Source organism: Solanum stenotomum, chromosome 11 (assembly GCF_019186545.1).
Source record: "Solanum stenotomum isolate F172 chromosome 11, ASM1918654v1, whole genome shotgun sequence".
Lineage (NCBI taxonomy): Eukaryota > Viridiplantae > Streptophyta > Magnoliopsida > Solanales > Solanaceae > Solanum > Solanum stenotomum.
The window spans coordinates 55296250-55318085 of NC_064292.1; the positions used below are offsets into that span (position 1 = coordinate 55296250).

The 21836-nt window shown below is 30.3% G+C and overlaps 1 protein-coding gene and 2 pseudogenes across 1 annotated transcript in view; 1 reads left to right on the forward strand and 2 right to left on the reverse strand.

Moving 5' to 3' along the window:
• The window catches only part of LOC125843918 (TMV resistance protein N-like), a 156696-nt gene that overhangs the window by 95665 nt on the left and 39195 nt on the right, over positions 1 to 21836 (forward strand). The gene's annotated exons all lie outside the window — the stretch shown is intronic.
• LOC125846080 (probable rhamnogalacturonate lyase B) lies at positions 1787 to 4621 on the reverse strand (annotated as a pseudogene).
• LOC125846081 (rhamnogalacturonate lyase B-like) overlaps positions 5394 to 21836 on the reverse strand; it is a 22318-nt pseudogene continuing 5875 nt past the window's right edge.

Below are 21836 nucleotides of genomic sequence, written 5' to 3' on the forward strand. Positions count from 1 at the left end.
TCTGTAAATGTAAATATAATATTTGTACTGTATTATGCTTTTATATAAGTTTTGAAATTCGGTCATTAAATTAAATAATTTTCATTTAAAGCTAAATCTTAAAGGAGCTTATATTTGGCCAATAAAAATGAAAGAAACAAGTCATATTTTCTCAAGGAAAGTCAAATAATTATAGTAGACAATAAATTAGCTTCAAAACAAAGTAAATACTAAATAGTATTCCAATAAAATGCCAAATCATTTTTTTTATTAGATTTCCTTTCCAATATGTTCTGCATTTCAAGAAAAATAAAATATTGCCAGTTCATCGATTCCAAAAGGGGAAATTTCATAAATAAGGAGTAAAATCAGAGGTGTCAAATGAGCGGATCGTGCTGAATTTAAGAAGAAATAGGTTAAAAACTTAAAATGGACCGAGTTAATAAGTGGGCGGGTCAATTGTAACTTGGTCTGATATACAATTCATAATCTAACCTGGCTAATTCTTACTAAATTTTACGGGAATTTTACACAAACCTTATAGTGTTAAAAGCTAATTATATCCTCTCTATTCTCTTTTCCAAATTACAAAAATCCTTTAAATTTGGTGCATGGAATTCAACTACATCCCAAAACGACCTGATACATAGGGTCCCGGCTTCGATACATCCCTCAACGTCCTGATATATCGCATCTCAATTTTCGGATACATCACTCAACGTCCCGATATATCGTGTAAAGTGATGTATCCGACCAATACATCACGTAAAGTAATGTATCCAAGAATAGGAAAGAGTAGGGATTTTTGTAATTTTTTCAAATGGTAGGAAATTTTAGAAAATATGATAAAACAAGTTATGTATTTAAGTAATTTTTCCAATTTTAAATTTCTTTGTTTCTACTTTTATATTTTTTTAAGTACATAATAAAAACTATTTTTTATTACAGCTCGATATAACATGTCAAAACAAAAAAAATGAAAATAATTTAATGAAATTTCTTATGTGTCAAATTGGGCTACACATCAAGCTAATTTCAATGAGCTTAAATGACCTAAGCTGATAAATGAACGAATCAATAACTCATCCATAATTAAACAACTCAAACAAATTATATTTTTATGAGCTAATTTTACTACTCTGAAATAATAACTATGCAAAATGTCGTGATTAAAGTTATTTGATGATATTAGAGAAGTTTATATTATATGATAACTATTAGGAGTTGTGAGTTATTAGAATGGTGGTTGTATCATCATTATTGTATATATTGAAGGCAAAAATTATTCCAATAAATTTCCTATGGAATGTCCGTTAGGAATTGCCATTTTTTTCAGTATAAGGTACACAAATGTTATATATTTTTGGGGGCTAAATACATTTCTCAGAAGTTTTTTCAATTACAAAAATTTCAGATTTTACATTACTTAATGGGAGGATATATCTGAGAGGGGATAGGATTGTATTCGAGAGGGGATTTTTGTATATATCTTAAGTTATAGTTTTAAATAATTTTTCTTTTTTTTTATAATGACATTGTATAAATTTGAATTAATCGGACTAGTAAATTTCAGACTCCAAATAAGTAGCCAAAAAAAAAAGTTAGATTCTCAAAGGCCCGAAAAAAGTTTAATTGAAAAAGTATTCATCTTTATAGTAAATAAAAATATATATATTGGATGCTACTTTTCACATTTTTTATTTTAACTGATCTTATGGATCTTATCATTCTTTCACTTTTAAATATAGCGTTTATAATAAACAAATTTTAAAAAAAGACAAATGAATCCAAGAAAATAACCATCTTATTACTGATGAGGTCCTTCAAAACGAATATAGTCATACATTACACCTTCAAAAGGGGAGAGACCACTTGATTGTACAAGAAAAATTGTGTTTGTTCCTTTGACAAGCAATTTGCCTTGTATTCCAATGCTATAAAGACAATATAATCCATGAATTCCATGTCTTGCGATCGCATTACTTCTTCCAATATGTCCTGTCGAAAAATGAGGTTCCTGTATTTTTTCATCGTTGACATGAACCTTAAGAAAAAAACAACCAAAAATAAACTTTAGTTAGTTAAAGACATAATATATTCTAGACTGCTCGAATTCTCTAATAATAATATTGTACTTATATTTATAAAAATATTATCATATCGATAATATTTTTAAAAATCCGAACAACATCACACATATTCGAAATAAGAAGTCAAGAAATTAAAGGGAATATAAATACATACATGTAGATCAGCTTCATGAGCTGCAGCAAGAGCCAATTGGAGAGTGTAATTTGAGGCAATATTAACATTGGCAAGGTTAAATATAATTTTCCATGAAGTACCTTTATATTTCTTATTTCCTGTTTTCCTGCAAAAAAGAAAAAAAACATCAATTAATTTTTTATTAAAATAATTTATCTAATGATTGTAAAAAAAAATGGTCAATATATATATATAGTCGGACCGTTTTATTATTAATTAATAATCATTCGTGTTAGGCTTTCTATGGAACTGATCTTTCATGTTATGTTCTATGTACATAACAATAATTTACTAGTCTATAGCAATCAAAACATATCGAAGCAAATGACGTTATTATAAAGAGATTTGATTGTATAAACGAGCTTACCTAGTAACTTGAGCATAAAACCAATCTTTTGAGTAATTGCTAGTCCCAACATTGTGGAAAGATCATTTTTAGGATATAAAACACCATATTGTTCCCACAATCCATATTGTCTAAATCTGCAAACCAAAATTTAGAGTAAATAAACAACAACAAAAATTACAATTAATTAATATTTTAATATATTAGAAAATTGTTTTTGAAACTTACTTTGATTCAGAATTATTTTTGTATTTGTGAACTTTGAATTGTGAAGGTGGATTTGGAATAAAAAACTCAGCAGCAGTTCTATCTGGTATACCAATTTCCCAAATTGTAGCTCCATTTCTTGGAGGTTTATAAATCAAAGTACCTAATTTAATATTTGAACCTATATTTTTGTTCCAAAAAAAATTAGAAACTATGGTTTAGAATTAAGAAACAATAACAAATGAGTATTTAAGAAAGAAAATAAAATTAACCTGGAGTAACTTTTATATTTGAAGTGTATTTGTAGTCCCCGATAAAACCTGGAACTGTTGCATACAAGTTATATCTATCGAATATGACATTTTTTTATGATGAAGTTTCCTTTATTGTCGGTTTTAGTCCAAAATTGATAACCCTGTAGATTATAAAATGTAATGAAATAAAAAAGATTAATAAATTTACATAATTAAAATTTTCTTCAATTTTTTTTTTTATAAATATTATATTTAATTAACCTTACTTTGTTTTCTCTTTGCCAAGATCCAGCTTCTCCTGGTGGCCCTAATCCTATATAAGCATTGGATGCTGCCACATTTTGTTTACTGATAAACCTTATAAAATAAAAACACAAAAAAAAATATTAATCGGTTAACAAATAGATATTATTATAACAATAATAACATGTTTGATATAATCTCATAAAGTGAAAAAGACGTACCTGTCATTAACAAATAGTTGGCCTCTAACAGTTCCTCTTTGATTAGATTTGATGTAGTCTTTTGAAAGTGCAAATTCATAAGGCCAACTTGCAACTTCTTGATTCATCTGTATATTTGGTTAATGTGATTTGACACAAAGTTTACAAAATATGTATAATATATAAAAATATGACGCCCGGGATAGAAAATAAGCCTTTGAAGAAAAAGTGCACATCACATCTTAATTGAATCTCACATCAAAATTAAGTTAGGAACCTTATTATAAAAATGAGTTCAGAATTAACTACTAAGCTACGTTATCTTTAGGGTCAAATCCAAAAACACAAATCTGAATGAGACGTCTAGACTCAAAGCAGACAATATCTTAACAGTTGGATCATGTGAAGTGTTGGAGTTAAAAGGAGTACCAAATATAGATAATGGATTATTTTTTTTCTAAAACGGACAAAAAAGGAAAGTAAGACACGTAAACTGAAATCAAATACATACTCTTTTCTTTGCATCATTCCAAAGTATGGAAGGATTTGCCTTAGCTGCAGCATTTGAATTTAGATACACAAAAACAGGACCTAAAACTTNCAAAGAAAATAAGAAAAAAAGGGTGATTGACGATAGAAATAGTGGCACGAAAAGATAAAAGATGAATAAAATAATCCTATAGCGCCCAACAAAATGAAAAAAGAAAAAAAACACAAACAAAATACCTCTTTGTGGATTTTTTGTTTCTTTGTTTCTTCAAAGTCTCATATGTTTCTCTTGTGGCAAAAAAATTGGGAGAGACAATTTCTCTTACGTTTATATAATAATATCATATCATTTATTTAAAAGAGACTATAGAAGGAAAACTACATCTAACCAAAAGAAAAAAAAAAGGAAAACTACTAATTAAGTAAATTTTAAAGGTAAATATATTGTGATTTATATATATGATTTTTGTACGTATCTATGAGGAAGAAAATTAATCATTAAGCTATCGTAGCAAAAGTCATCTATTTTATAATCAAGATGCTAAATCTTTCTTTTTTCTTCAATTAGAATTATACCTTCCTTATTTGTCCTGCATTTTAAAAGGTATATATATATATACACACTCATTCGGGTCCATTTTAGTTGTCATGCTTATTTAAAAAAACATTATTTTAAAATAATTGTTATTTTAGAAAATTCAGATATAATTAATTATTTGTTTCCTCTTTTACTCTAGAGATTGATATTATTAAATAATGTGGTGAAAAAAGATAGTAGTATAACTTTAAGCAAAGAGTAATCAAGGATAATTTAGTCAAATTGCTAGTATTTTTAAAAAGGGCGTACATGGGAAAATATGACAAGTACAATGAATTGAAGGGAGTACTTTTGTTGTAGAGTTTTTTTTATACCTTATATATGTGTATTTCAATTTAATTCTAATTAATGGTGTATCCAATTATAAAAGGTATCTTTCAAATTAGTTATCAGTGTTCCCAAGTTAAACTCTTTCTTTATATTACACCTATTTTCTAAATAGGTAGTCAAATTTTATATTATACTATATTGTTTTCAAATGAAGAAAGAAGTAAGAAACAATTTTTTAATATTTTTGGTAGTTGAGTTGTTGGTTGGCTTGCAAGTTTTGAATGGTAAATTAGCTAACAATTTGTTGTGACATGCTTTAGGCCTTTTTTCTTTTGCTTTCAGTTTTAGTTATATCACTTTTTTTTTTACTTTATTAAAATGCCGCATCAATTTAATTATCTCAAGTGATTTACTATTGTCCTTCTCCTCAACAAAATAATCAAGTTTAAATATTTCTAATGGATCTTATCGTTTTTACTTTTAAATATAACGTCTATAACCAAAAACAAAGAGATAATGGATCGAAGATAATAATTTTTTTATTACTGATGAGGTCCTTCAAAACGAAGATAATCATACATTACACCTTGAAATGGGCTAAGAGCCAGTATTTGTGTAAGAAAAATTGTGTTTACTCCATTGATAAGCAATTTGCCTTGTATTCCAATGCTATAAATCCAATATAATCCATGAATTCCATGTCTTGCAATGACATTACTTCCCCCTATATGTCCTGTTGTAAAATGAGGCGTTTGCGCTTTTTCATCGTTGACACGAACCTTAAGAAAAAAAAAGATCTATGTAAGTCATATCGAATAAAATTTATCTTTTCACGTTAGGCTAATTAGAGTTATAGTATTTCGTGTATTATATTATATGACATACACATATGTGTTGCTTGCACTATTCGAAAATATTGTCACACTCTTGTCAGATTCTCCAGAACTATATAACTTTTAAAGAATCCGATACAAATCAGATACTATTTTTAAAGAGTTCAAGCAGCATAACATATATTCGAAATAATAAGTCAAGCGTAATCAAAACGGGTATATAAATACATACTTGTAGTTCAGTTTGTGAAGCTGCAGCAATAGCCAATTGGAGAGTGTAATTTGAGGCATTACTAACATTGGCAAGGTTAAATATAATTTTCCATGTAGTACCTTTATATGTGTTGTTTCCTATGTTCCTGAAGAAAAAAAAAATCCACCAATTTTCTTGTGAAATCGATCTTTCATGTTATGTTCTATATAGATAATTTACTATAGCAATCAAAACATATCGAAGAGAATGTCATTATTATAAAGAAATTAGACCGTATAAACGAGCTTACCTAGTAACATGAGCATAAAACCAATCTCTTGAATATTTGCTAGTCTCAACATTGTAGACAAGATCAAGTTTAGGATACAAAACACTATATTGTTTCCACAAACCATATTGTTTAAATCTGCAAACCAAAATAGATTAAATAAACAACAATCATTTTACAATTTATTTAAAAAATATAAAATATATAACAAGTAAATTTTTGGAACTTACCTTGATTCAGAATTATTTTTGTATTTGTGAACTTTGAATTGTGGAGGTGGATTTGGAATAAAAAATTTAGCAGCAGTTCTATCTGGTACACCAATTTCCCAAATTGTAGCTCCATTTCTTGGAGGATTATACAACAAAACACCTAATTTAATAATTGAACCTATATATAGGTACACACAAAAAAATTTTTTAAAAAAAAGATTAGAAAATATTGTTTTGAATTAGGAAAAAAAAAACAAGTGAGTAATTAAGTAAGAAAGTAAAATTAACCTGGAGTAACATTTACAATTTAAGTGTATTTGTAATCTTCGAGAATTCCTGGGACTGTTGCATACAAGTTATATGTACCGAATATGACCTTTTCTATGATGAAGTTTCCATTACCGTGGGTTTTTGTCCAAAATTGATAACCCTAGAGATTATAAAACGAAATGAAATTTAAAAGATTAATAAATATATATAATTAAAATATTCTTCATATTTTTTTTATAAATAATATAATTAATTAACCTTACTTTGTTTTCTCTTTGCCAAGATCCAGCTTCTCCTAGTGGTGCTAATCCTATATAAGCATTGGATGCTGGCACAATATGTTTAATGATAAACCCATAAAACAAAAACACAAAAATAAATAATCGATCAACTATGCTTCAATCTTAAATTAATTAAATCAATTCTATGAATCATTTATTCTGATATTAAGTATTCTAAATATAGATAACTACCTTTAATCTCAATTAGTCAGAACTCGTTTTACTATAGATGTGTGTATGGCTATATATTATGTCAAAAGAATCCTAGGTCTTATCGACACTCCTCGTATTATGGATATTGGCTATATATTATACAAATCAACCTAGTATGGGACGACCATTAAGAGGCTGAAGCAGAACTACCATAGGAAAGTATGTCCCCGCTATATATATATATATGGAAAAAGATGTACCTGTCATTAACAAATAGCTTGCCACTAACAGATCCTCTTTGATTAGATTTGATGTAGTCTTTTGAAACTGCAAATTCATAAGGCCAACTTGCAGCTTCTTGATTCATCTGAAAATTTTGTTAATGTATTTGGGCACAAAGTTTACGAAATATGTATAATGCATTAAAGTGTGACGTCCATGACAAAACACAAACCTCTAAAGAAAGAGTCCACATTATACCTTAAACAAATCTCACATCAGAATGTGAAAAAGAAAAGTTATTAAGAGATCTATTATAAAAATGAGTTCAGAATTAACAGTTCAGACTATCTTTTGGGGTTAAAATCCAAGGGTCAAATCTAGGTGGAACTAGTCCAAAAGAGGACAATACCTGAACAGTTGGACCACAATCGTTACATATATATAAACATGTCATGTTTAATGTTGAGGTTAAAAAGAATACTAATTACAGATAGTCCATTTTTTTCATAAAAAGATGGACCATAAAAGAAAGTAAGACACGTAAACTTAAATCAATACATACTCTTTTCTTTGCATCATGCCAAAGTATAGAAGGATTTGCCTTGGCTGCAGCATTTGAATTTAGATACACAAAAACAGGACCAATAACTTTTTTCCATAGTTCTCCTTGTTCAAATTTAATTGCTAAATCCTCTCCAGCATAATGTGTACTCACAAATATCTTGCAATTAGGAATAAATAAAAAAATTAATAACAAGTTTCATATCATATAATATAATTTAATTTATTAATTAATTAATAACTTACACTAAGTACAGTTGGGCCAACATGTGTAGTAAGGTCTTGTCTAAAAGGTCCTCCAGTACGATATTCATTACTTGGATTAATCATCCAAAATCCTAATGGTGGATTAGTAGAACTAACCCATCCATAAACTTGACCATCTTTATTATCACTTGCATAGAAATATTTGTCATCCACCTGCATAATTAGGTGAAAAATATCATCATAAAAGTCTTATTAATTATATTGTTATCGACTATCGTTATGTACCTCAAAAATTGTGACAGGATGAATATGATCATATCTCTCCATCCTTAATATGAAGTTTAGGAATTTGGCATTTGGTTGTAGTTTTGAAAATTATAAGTTTTGAATTTGAAGTTCGGATTCTGAAATGGATCATATGTACATATTCAATTAATTTCTCAATAAACATACTGGATTCTGTCGAGCATGTACTTTCCATGCTAGCTAGCTTTAGACTTGCATATAGTACTAGCTAGCTAGGGATTTAGTCAAACCTTGTAGCTTCGGATCAATAACCCTATATGTGTGTGAAAAAATGACTTGGTCGGGTATGTAAATTTATACTAATTATAAAGTTGTACCTCTCCTTTTAAATCTGGATTAGTCGGATCAGCGAGAANCATAAATAATCGATGGAAATCAAAGATCTAAGTTGGAAATAACTTACCCAATGAATTCCTTGCGAAAACCCACTTGAAATCACCTATTTTCGAGCTCTCAAAGTCTAAAAATGGAGAAATGGGTATTTTTCAAGTTGGGGGAAAAATGGCTACTGGTTTGGCTTTAAAAACAGAAAAAAAACTGCTGTTGCAGCTAAAAAAAATAACACAGCAGCTGAAACAACAATAACACCAAAGTTTAAGTCCCCGTTGGACCCTCGCGATTCGTTCGAAATCTCGTGCACACAAACTAAATATGTACCCCCACTAAATTCGACGTTCCGGACTCAATGGAACTGTTGGAATTTGAATTCGAGGACTCCTTGACCCGAAATTCAATAAGATGCCCAGAAACTAGTTTAATGCCAAAAAATTCGAAACTCAAACGGAGCGTCTAAAAATTCAACCAAGACTCATTCTAGACTTAGAATCACCTCCCGAAACCAACGGTACTCTCGGAATTTCAATCTGAGCCTCGGAACCTCATATGTTGACCAAAGTCAACTCTTTATCAAAATTTCACAATTTTAGCAACTTAGGACCTCAATTCTTCGTTTCAACTCCAAATTCAACTCTGTAACTTCACACAGATCCGTTTCGACATTCTAAGACTGCCGAAATCGATGAAAATCCGATCCGAGTCCCGAAACTCCAAATAACTCGAAAAAGCACTTTTTAACCAACTTTAACTCATAAAAACTCAACTTCTCAAAAACTCAACTTTTTACCAACTTTTCCTCAAACTAACTTTACAACCACAAAACATGGGACTCGGGGAAACTACCGAAAGGGCAAAATAGTCATTTCCACGAAAAATTACCAAAATGACCTTTCGGGTCATTACAAAATAATCGATCAACTATGCTTCAATCTTAAATTAATTAAATCAATTATATGAATCATTTATTCTGATATTAAGTATTCTAAATATAGATAACTACCTTTAATCTCAATTAGTCAGAACTCGTTTTACTATAAATATGTGTATGGCTATATATTATGTCAAAAGAATCTTAGGTCTTATCGACATTCCTCGTATTATGGATATTGGCTATATATTATACAAATCAACCTAGTATGGGACGGCCATTAAGAGGCCGAAGCAGAACTACCATAGGAAAGTATGTCCCCGCTATATATATATATATATATATATATATATATGGAAAAAGATGTACCTGTCATTAACAAATAGCTTGCCACTAGCAGATCCTCTTTGATTAGATTTGATGTAGTCTTTTGAATATGCAAATTCATAAGGCCAACTTGCAGCTTCTTGATTCATCTGAAAATTTTGTTAATGTGATTGGGCACAAAGTTTACGAAATATGTATAATGCATTAAAGTGTGACGTCCATGACAAAACACAAACCTCTAAAGAAAGAGTCCACATTATACCTTAAGCAAATCTCACATCAGAATGAGAAAAAGAAAAGTTATTAAGAACCTTATTATAAAAACGAGTTAAGAATTAACAATTCAGACTATCTTTTGGGTTAAAATCCAAGGGTCAAATCTAGGTGGAACTAGTCCAAAAGAGGACAATACCTGAACAGTTGGACCACAATCGTTACATATATATAAACATGTCATGTTTAATGTTGAGGTTAAAAAGAGTACTAATTACAGATAGTCGATTTTTTTCATAAAAAGATGGACCAGAAAAGAAAGTAAGACACGTAAACTGAAATCAATACGTACTCTTTTCTTTGCATCATGCCAAAGTATAGAAGGATTTGCCTTGGCTGCAACATTTGAATTTAGATACACAAAAACAGGACCAATAACTTTTTTCCATGGTTCTCCTTGTTCAAATTTAATTGCTAAATCCTCTCCAGCATAATGTGTACTCACAAATATCTTGCAATTAGGAATAAATAAAAAAATTAATAACAAGTTTCATATCATATAATATAATTTAATTTATTAATTAATTAATGACTTACACTAAGTACAGTTGGGCCAACATGTGTAGTAAGGTCTTGTCTAAAAGATCCTCCAGTACGATATTCATTACTTGGATTAATCATCCAAAATCCTAATGGTGGATTAGTAGAACTAACCCATCCATAAACTTGACCATCTTTATTATCACTTGCATAGAAATACTTGTCATCCACCTGCATAATTAGGTGAAAAATATCATCATAAAAGTCTTATTAATTATATTGTTATCGACTATCGTTATGTACCTCAAAAATTGTGACAGGATGAATATGATCATATCTCTCCATCCTTAATATGAAGTTTAGGAATTTGGCATTTGGTTGTAGTTTTGAAAATTATAAGTTCTGAATTTGAAGTTCGGATTCTGAAATGGATCATATGTACATATTCAATTAATTTCTCAATAAACATACTGGATTCTGTCGAACATGTACTTTCCATGCTAGCTAGCTTTAGACTTGCATATAGTACTAGCTAGCTAGGGATTTAGTCAAACCTTGTAGCTTCGGATCAATAACCCTATATGTGTGTGAAAAAACGACTTGGTCGGGTATGTAAATTTATACTAATTATAAAGTTGTACCTCTCCTTTTAAATCTGGATTAGTCGGATCAGCGAGAAAGAACAACTTCTTTATAGTCAAGCACATGGCCTTTCTTTCGATCCATTTCTGTTGGCATGACACGTTGCCTCTCATCAGAAACAGCCATATAATGAAACCTATATACATAAATATACAGTTTCAATATACTATATATTCATTTTTATCCAATTCAAAATTAAAATAAATATTTTAAAAGAAATATCTTTCTAATTAATGATAAGAAATTATTTTAAATATACAAAAAAAATAAAAATACGTACATGTTTCCTTGAAGCTTGAACACAAGCCTGAGATTTTGTATATACGAAATTGGCCATCCTTTTAAACGTTCAACGATCGAATATGTATAAAATCCAGATGTATTGTGTAGCATTATAAATCTGAAATTAATTCTCTATATATCAGTACATTGTTATAACAACCAAAAGATAGCTAGACAAACAACGTCATTATAAAGAAGTTTGATCGTACGTTCGGACAATGCAACATTATTTTCGGCGCTATCAGAATCGCATAAAATATAATTTTGGTAAAATAAAATACTTACCTTTTATCAATGTTCAAGAGAGGTTCACTTGATTGAGAAACATTCCATGTTCTTTTAAATGAAACTTCTGTCTGATTTTCATTAGTAATTATTACCTCAAAACTTGTTCCTGAAAGCCTGCAAAACCAAAAGTATATTGAACTTAATTTTCATTTTTTTACTATTATCTTCTATCCTTAATCATTATAAGTGTCGGGTTCAATATTAATGTCATGTGAATGATAAATCCCTAATAGAGACTCTACGCAACATGAATCTAAACTAATAGTGTCAATATGTATCACAAAAAAATAGTACTACAATACTAACAAACACAAATTCTCAGTAGATTCCGTAGAAATAGAGTTATTGAAAATGTTCGTCGTTCTAATGTATGACGTCCGTTGGAAATTCACATTTTTTTAATAGTGAAAACATATTCAAAAATAGAGATAATAATGATTTTCAATTGTCCAAGATGTCAAGGATTCAAGCTATGAAACAATCAAGAATTTAAGCTATGAAACAGACTCTTGCAGAAATGCAGAACAAAACTGTATCAATTGATCCCTAATAAAATTTAGTACATTGAATTGTCCTTTAAAAATTAAATCATCAAAAATTACTTTGAGACAAGAAAGATAAAACTTACTTTGCTCGAGTTGTACAAGGTCCAGTGTTATTCCAAATAATATCCCAATACCTGAAATAAACATAATAAAGTATTATAAGTAATTAATTATTACGTAGATTAGATAAAAATCTAAAGTATTAATCGAAGTTTAAAGATTAATTAATTTACCCTGTTGACACCCAATTTTGATCCTCCCCAATATAAACTAATCATCGAGCTTCCTAAATTCTAAATGATTTGAAATAATTGGCTTTATAAAATTCAAAATAATTTTCAAGTCATTTTAAGTAGTTTTGTTATTTTTATAAATTTTAAAATAATAAATATGATATTTTATATGATTGGGCGTCTAATTAGTATATTTTATGAATGTTCGAAAATTGTCTCAAAAAGATTTTAGTTTTATTTAAATATTTGGCTATTTAGTTTGAATTAATTAACAGCTTATATTTCGAGTTAATTAGTTTATAATTAAGTTAATTATTATATAATTATGTGTCTAATTAGTATATTTTATGAATGTTCGAAAATCATCTCAAAAAGATTTTAGTTTTATTTAAATATTTGGCTATTTAGTTTAAATTAATTAATAGCTTATATTTTGAGTTAATTAGTTTATAATTAAGTTAATTATTATATAATCATGTGTCTAATTAGTATATTTTATGAATGTCCGAAAATTGTCTAAAAATGATTTTAGTTTTATTTAAATATTTAGTTATTTAGTCGTTTATATTGTTAGATTAATTAATTTATAATTGCGTTAATTATTTTTATTTCATTAGGATTAAGAAGCTCGTAAATTAATTACATTAATTCATCTTATTTAATTATTAGCCGAACTTATTCTAATTCACTAAGTTTGACTACCTTTTCAATCTCTAATCTGCTATAATTTAAATTCGTATGGCTAAAGCTTAAATTCAAATTCTAATCAATTGAATTTTATCCTTAACCCATCTAGGTTTTGGGCCCTATTTTCATTTTTCAGCAGCCCATTTTCTTATTCTTAGTCCACAATTAAGGACCCATTTTGTTCCCTTTTATTTCCAAAGCCCACCAGACTTCACCAAATACGTACAACAATAATACCCAACCCATTCAATACAATAGCAAGATCCAGCGACCTCTGTACGCTTCTCCTTCACGCGTCAAAGCGTGAACAGTGACCAGACGGAGTTACACAGCGCGATTCACGGGAAAGCAACGACTCTATCCGTGTCGTCTTCCTCCCATCCTTGTCACGGCAGCAAAAGGCACCTGCAGCAGCCGCGTCCTCTGTTCTTGTAGCGTGGGATCGATCCACGTCGCGCCCAAGGACGAGTGATTCGATCCCACCCGTCCGTCCCCTTTTCCTCTTTCGGAATGGGGTGAATTTCTCAGGAAAAGATGTTGCCCTTTAATGGTGAAAGTTTTTTTGAAATTTGATTTTTTTGTGGGCCTTGTTCTTGTCCAAAAGCTCCCGCCTATTCACCTTTTTTTTGCCCTAATTTCGTTGATAAATAATCGATATCCTTCATTGTTGGGAGGGGGAAAAAAAAAGTGATTACTAGTTACAAAGGTCATACAGGAAATAGACTTTAAAGATATTTCTCATCGTTTCTTTGTGGGTTGTTGGAAACTTGCCGGAATCCTCGGAGTTTTCCGGAGTTGTTGGTGGGAGCTTAGTGTCTCCAAGCCCGTTCGCGTCTCAGTTCGTTGCCCAGAAAGAGGTAATGTCTCCCTTGGCTTTGTTTGATTTCCAATCCTTCCCTGTGTTTGTTAATGATCTGCTCCTCGTTTTGTGTGTATTATGTTTATGTGTGAGTTTTGTTTTAATCCCCATATGTTGAAATCTGGTCAAGGAGTGTTCATTGTCTCTGGTTGCGTCATATCGTTCACTGGATTAAAGGAGATGTGTGGCAATCGTGGTGATAAGTTTCTTTAATTAGTTTGATCTTCTTACATAATGTGTTTGACGCCAATTTCATAGTTAGTTTGCCTGCTGGTGATACTTCTCTAGAAGAGTTAATTCGGTTAAAAATGATATATCACAGTCTGAGTAGTTCTGACCGACTATAGGTTAGCAAGCATCTATGTGTTTGAGTTATATTCATTTCGGGAGATTTTGCCCCCCTTGTTTTGTTGTTAAAACTCTTCTTTAGTGCGGCTTTAATTGTTAGCCGATTTTATTTTATTTTCTACATTAGTCTTAAATAGTAATCCGGTTCATTTCTCAGAATATATGTCTTTTTCTTAAAAATGATTTTCTTTGGGCATAATATTCCAAGATATCGGCTCAATGTTCACATGACTGTGTACACGTTGTTTATATGTATATATATATATATATATGTTAGTTTATTATTATTATTATTATTATTATTATTATTTTATTTTAGTTTGCTGATTTGAATGTGTGGTAAAGATCAACCTTACTCTCTTTTTTTTATACGTTTGTTGCCCATATGCATGTGTTGCTAACTACTGTATTGACTCATTCGACTTGGAATGATTAACATGCTCTCTTAGTTACTCTTTTAAAGTTCGTTAGCTTTCAATGTGTCTATGTGTAATATACTTTAGTAGGATTGTATGTCAATTTATACTCTCTTAAGCTCGTTCACAGTTCTTAAATAAATCGTGTTACTCTCTCTATTTTTATCTCAAGTTGGTTTATATATTATTTCTTTTCCTTTGCTTCGTTTGCATGTGGAAACTCCTTTGAGTTCATGGTGGACTCTTTCTCCTCTCTTTTGCATTTTTAAATCGAGCCATAGGCTCAAGTCTTCCTCATCGAGTCAACCTCTCCTTCATTTGGATCATAGAGAAGCTGGCGAACAGGTCCTTGGAGGTGAAATACAGGTGTAATGTGGAAATATAAGTCCCCAAAGTCCAGAAAACGAGTTGTATACACTGGTATACAGATATGGAATATCAAAAACTAAAAAATACGGGTTGCAGGGGTTGAAAAAGAGTGTATACATTTGGTATACGGCTCGATATACGCAAAAGGGAGCTGAAACACGTACCGTATACAGTCATATACGTTCGACGTATACACAGATTTTAAGTGTGAAAGAGGGGCGAAAATGGGCCAAAGCCCAATCTTGTTTTGCCCAACTAGTCCAGCAGAGTTGGGGAGGCCCAAATTCAATATTTTCCTACCTTGCTTTACTTGTTTATGGTACTTGGCTAACATTTTATCTTGATCTTGGTTTAAGTTAATTAAATTCCCAAAGATGGCCACTTCACTTTATTTTATATTAAAATTAAAATATTTATACTTAGCTTTATTTTATTTTTATTTTGTCAACACTTAAGTCACTCCCCTTTAGAATGATCCCCTTAGTTTATTTCCCCTTAAATAACAATTAATTAGAAAAATAAATGGTAATAAATAAATAAGTTAAAATAAATTAGTTTTCTTACTAAGTTAAAATTTCAAAATAAATTAGTTTTCTTACTAAGTCAATTTCAAAAATAAAAAAATAAAAATATATAGTTAATATAAATGAGTTCTTTTACTTAGTTAAAATTTCAAAATTAGTCAAAATCATTTTTAGTCAAATCGTCGGTCAACCGCAAGTTAGCGGACATTCTGAGGGCCTAACACCTTCTCGGAATGTACATTTGAACTCGAACCCTTTTCAATTGATTTTATCTGTTTACATCTTTTGAAAAATCTTGTATTTTTTCTTGATTTTTTACTAAAAATTAAGTGGCGACTTTGTCCTTTCGGAAAATCGATTTCTCTTAAACCATAAGTTTAATCGGATTTTTTGAAAACTCAGTCATTTTTCCTTTTACTTATCTTTTTAAATAAAACAACTAAGTCAACCAATGAAGTTAGATGGCTAAATAATTCAGGTATCTTACCAGTGAAATTCACACCACTCAGATATAACTCCATGAGTGATGCACTGGTATTCCATTTGGTCGTGGGAAATCTAACTGTGAGCTGGGGATTGTTTGTTAAATCCAGAGATTCTAAGTTGGAAAGGTGGGAAACTCTTTTGGGCAATATCCCACGTAACTGTGTGTATGGAAGCCATAGAGTTGTTAAATAAGAAGAGAAATTTAGAGGAAAGGTGGAAGAGATGTTCACAAAGTTAAGGTCGAGCTCTCTTAATTGGGTCAAGTTTTTCAGGAACAATTCAAAATTGTTAGGTCCGAATCTAACCCCATAATCACTCCGAATACGAAGAACCCGTAATTTAGAAAGGTGAGAGATTTCTGCTGGGATTAGACCTGTAAAACTTGTAAGAAGCAAATCAAGATGCGTCAAACTAGAAAACTCACCAAATTTAGGTGAAATGAGCGACCCAGAAAAATCATTATAAGACAAATCAAGCCTTTTGAGATTGGAGAGTTGAAAGAGGCTACTATTGAAATGAAACTTGCCTTGAAGTTTGCTGCAAGTGAGGTTGAGCTCAATCACTTGTCCTGTCATCTCATCACAATGAACTCCATCCCAAGAGCAACAATCTGTGCTCTTGTTCCATGAAAGAGTTTTTGGATATGACTGAATCCATTGGCCTCTTATGCCGATACAATAACCAGAAACATTAGGATCTATTGTAAACATGTGTTTGAATTGTAGAAGAGAAAGAGCTTGATTTTTGGGGCATAAATGAGGTGAGGATGAGGACAAAACAAGTTGAAAGAGAAAGGGATATATCATAAAAAATACAAGGTTTACGTAGCCCATTTCTGCACTAAAATGTTCAAAACTAATTAAGTTGATAAAGAAGAAATCAAGAAATGTTTGATCTGTGTCTATATTCATCAATTTTGATGAGGTATATATAGCATAAATTAAGCAAAGAAATTTATTATACACATTTAATAACACAATTCCAGGAAGGTCACACAATTCAAGTCACATTCTCAAGTCAATTCAAATGAAAATCCCAACACTTGTAATAACACATGCATTTTGTCTTAACAACCAAAGCAGGAACTGTTTCTCTTCTTTTTCAAACTTCTTCTCTCTGGATACACATGTAAGCATTTCACCTTGTGTTTTCTGGTAAATTCAAATTTTAACAACAAATAAAAATATTACTAATTTGTATCCAGAGAATACTGAAAGTGATGAAGTGATAAATCTGCAGGTATGAGCTGCATATGATAACTGCGACAGAATACCTTGATGTTATGTCGGTTGGATGTATGAACAAAGTTTCTTATTAGAAGTTGATAAGAAAAGATGATATGAGGCATTTAGGAGGAAACTGTGCAAGTTTTTCCCAAAGCCGACTAAATCACACCATTTTAAGAATTTTGTGCAATTGATGTCGGTCTATTTTCACAATTCGTCTTATTAATTGGTTTGGATTTGCACTTCTTGTGATTTTAAGGTCTTACTTTCTGTCCCAAGTTGATTATTAGTGTCCTTTTATTTAAGTAGTGTCGACTTTTTTAAGCAAAAGAAGGTGTATGCCATGTCTTAATTTATTTCCCATGATCAAATTCTTCGAAGTATGAAAGCCATTTTTAAATTTTCGAAGCATATTCAGATGTCAATGTGTTTTACTCTTCTTGAAATTGTACAGAAGAAGTTGAAGTTGAGTCCGAATCTCCTTTGAGTTAAAAATATGCCAAGTTATTAAAAATAGCAAAAAGTATACAATATGTGCTAATATGTTTAACCATGCATAATTGATTATATACTGATACGTATGTGAAGTAGTATTTGGAATTTGACAATAGCCAGATAAAAATAAATTTACTAGGCACATTTAAGTGTTGCTTTGGAGTAATCAATTCCAGGAAGGTCACCTAGTCATTTTCAGACAATTTTAGACTATTTAAAATTACACATCCACATTCAATGTGTCACACAATATGTAAAGACTATTTAATCTTTCTCAAGTCATTGCACTGTAAGTCAAATCACATTCTCAAGTCAATTCAAGAAAGATTCAAATGAAAGTCCCAATACTTGTAATAACACATGTATTTGGTCTGATATAATAATGACTTGCAAGATTATTGCAAAAATATGTAGGTGCAAATATGTACACAATACAGACAAATTAAAAATTTGTTATAGTTGTGCAAGTTTATTATGATTTATGACCTATAGTTTATCTTATTTTAACCTACTAAACTTTAAGAAATTAACATAAATAATTGTCCATTAAAAAATTTAACGACAAATGTATAATATATGCATATTGATGAGAGGTTATGAATATTTTTTGTCCCTACGGCCAACTGTGTGACTTCCCCTAAACGCTTGAGCAACCACAAACAATAACCTATTTATGGATTCAACTTATTTTTATCTGTTCAAATACACTCCAAATCGTCTTGTCACACTAAGTTTAAAAAATCATATTAATTCTCTACTCAGTGAGTTTACTAGGAGTATATCTTAGTATAGTTAAGGTGTGTCTGAGATTTCAATAATAGTTTAGGCGTACTTGTGTCTTATCCCTTTTTTATTTGTTATTGGAGTTACTATGAAGTACTATTGACATTTCGTTGAAACTATATGCAACCAAGGTTTTCTTGTTCATATGTCAGGGCTGGTAAGGTTTGCGCGTTGTATCGAATTAAACCACATGCTCCACCGGTTGTGCACGCCCCGTCAATTCCTTTGAGTTTCGGTCTTGCGACCGTACTCCCTAGGCGGAGTGTTTCACGCGTTAGCTGGGCCTCTGATCCGCATATACCAAGGGTGAATACTCATCGTTTACGGCATGGACTACCAGGATATCTAATCATGTTCGCTTCTCATGCTTTCGCACCTCAGCGTCGGCAGGGACTCTGTTGAAGGTCAAAGCTTCAAAACTTGAAAATTAAATTTCTTAATAAGTTTTGTTTATTAATGTCTATTGAAAACACCTATGATGGATTGGATCCTCTATAGAAAAAATTTAAAGTCCCCAAAACTAATTAAACGCTAAATAAGTTCTAGCCTAGTACTAACCTATTCTCCCCATATTCAATCAATTCCTCCATTGATGATGAATTTCAATTTCTTCTAAATAACTTCTTGTAACCATTTATCCCAGGGAAGGTTATGAATTTCATTCTGTACATAGCAAGTATTTTCATCGTCATCATTTGTATCTTTGAATGAAATTTAACACCCCTCAATTCTAATTTAGTTGTCATATATATTAAACTAATTATTTTCAATTGTTTGGCCATTTAAAAAATCAAGAAAAAAATTATTGTTCTTTTTAAATTTTATCCTTAACACATAAACTTAAAAGATTAACAAGAGGTATATTAACTAAATTAAACTCCATTAAAAAAAATTGAATACATCTAATTATGTGTACAAATGACTAATTCCAACTAGAAGAAAACATTTAATAACTATATAGATACCTTGTATTATTTTTTTTTTTAATGCTAGAATCAATGTGTAATTTCTCTTCCAGACAGAGTAGATTACACGGATAACTATTGCACAAATTGGACATTTACGAGTTCGCCGAATTCGTCTGATTGTTTTGTAATTGGGTTTAAGTTTGCGGGCTCTCCCACTGCCTTCTACATCACTAAAGTGGGAGAATCTGTTTGGCAGTATCACAATGGTTGAATATTCAGTCTTGATGGAAAGGATTTGTTTGTAAGTAGCAGGTTTGGATAATTGAAAGATGGATTTGAAAATAAAAAAAAACTCCAATGTAAATTATCTTCGCATGGGAGAGCCTGTATCTAGGAATTGATGATCATATCTTTTGATCTGATCAGGTTACTTTAGTATGAATTGTTGGGTTCTGAAGGAGTGATTAGGGCGTCATGCGGAAACTTACAATTGCAAATAATATGATTGATAAATTAGATGACAAAAACTTATACTAAAAACTAATATTATTATATGAAAACTAATATAAAGAAAAATATTAAAACTGTTGAGAGATTAAATCTCCCCATAAACAAAACTCACTAAACGACTACATTGTGGATTCTATTATGTTATGCTATGAGAATAGGGATCTTCAATTTATAGATCTCCAAACTATTCCTCTAAGGAAAGAATAAACCAAATATGGAAGAAAATTATATTTTCCTTTCAGAAAGAGTTCAAGTATTTATGGTAATACTTGACTTTTCTTTAAGGAAATAAATAAACTTCAAATAAGGAAAGAAAATCAGGGCAAAACCCTAACATGAATTAGTCATTCCTATAGTTTTTCTATTAATAGTTTGAAAATTTTACTAGAAAGTTGTGAAATAAATCGGTCATAATGATTCTTCTTTTTTTTTAATTAAATAGAAATCAAGTTTTAGTACAACAATTCTTCCTGTACATTTTAAATTACATATCATGTTCAAAACGATAAAATTCTAGCGGATCATTCTACAGAAAACTCAGAGGAGCTACCACCCATTGACCTATCCACCTACAAGACAACACTTATATGGCTAAAAGTTGAAATCCCCTTTCCCACATGACCATTTTCTTGGACCATTTGAACTTATCTCAGCATTAGATTAGTTTCTATAAAAGTGTTATTGTAAATATGTTTTGTTGTAGAATAATTTATCAAAATTTAGTTTTTTATTCATTTTATTTGGTAATAGAAGGCTTAATGGGCAAGAGCTCATATATATTGACCAGATTGAAAATTTTCTCATCAGGCATTTGAAATTTGAATTGCCAATTATTATCGGGCAAGAGCATTTATATTTAATACACATTTTTAGGATCGTTATTCAATTAAATAGATAATTATTTGTAAGTGGAATTGGTTCAAATATAGTATTATTATTTATTTATTTTTGTTTTTATTTTTTACTTTTTTCCCAATAAGTTCTTATGTACCTTGTCATTATTTTGAGTGTTTTTTTAACTCTTGTTCAACGTTTTGGATTTAATAATGGTTCAAATATATTTTACTAAAATGGATCAAAATTATTAAAAATTTAGCCACTAATCTATTGATATTTCTTCTTCCTCTCTCTTTCCTACAAATACACTCTCCTTCACATTTTATTCTTTGAAATTTTTGATTTTATTAGCTGATTTGTTTTTTTTTATGAAGCTGACTATTGTAGCGATGTTGATGGCGGTAATTAACTAATATGTTTGCTTTACATGTTCGAAGTGAAACAAATTGTCTCATATGTATATATAGCTGAGTGATTGGTAATGCCCCCTATTTTGGGAGAAATCTACATATTATGTGGGATAATGCAAAAGTATCCCTAGACTATGAACGAAATTCCTGAGACACACCTTAACAAAACCAAGGTCCTATTACTCCCACACACACAATCCATTTTTTTTTTGTAATTTTGTACACCTTTTTTACTTACATGGCATCCAAACATCTCTCATGTGCCTCAACTACGTGGAGTCACGGAGTGTGTCACATAGGTATGTAAAATTACAAAAAAAAAAAAA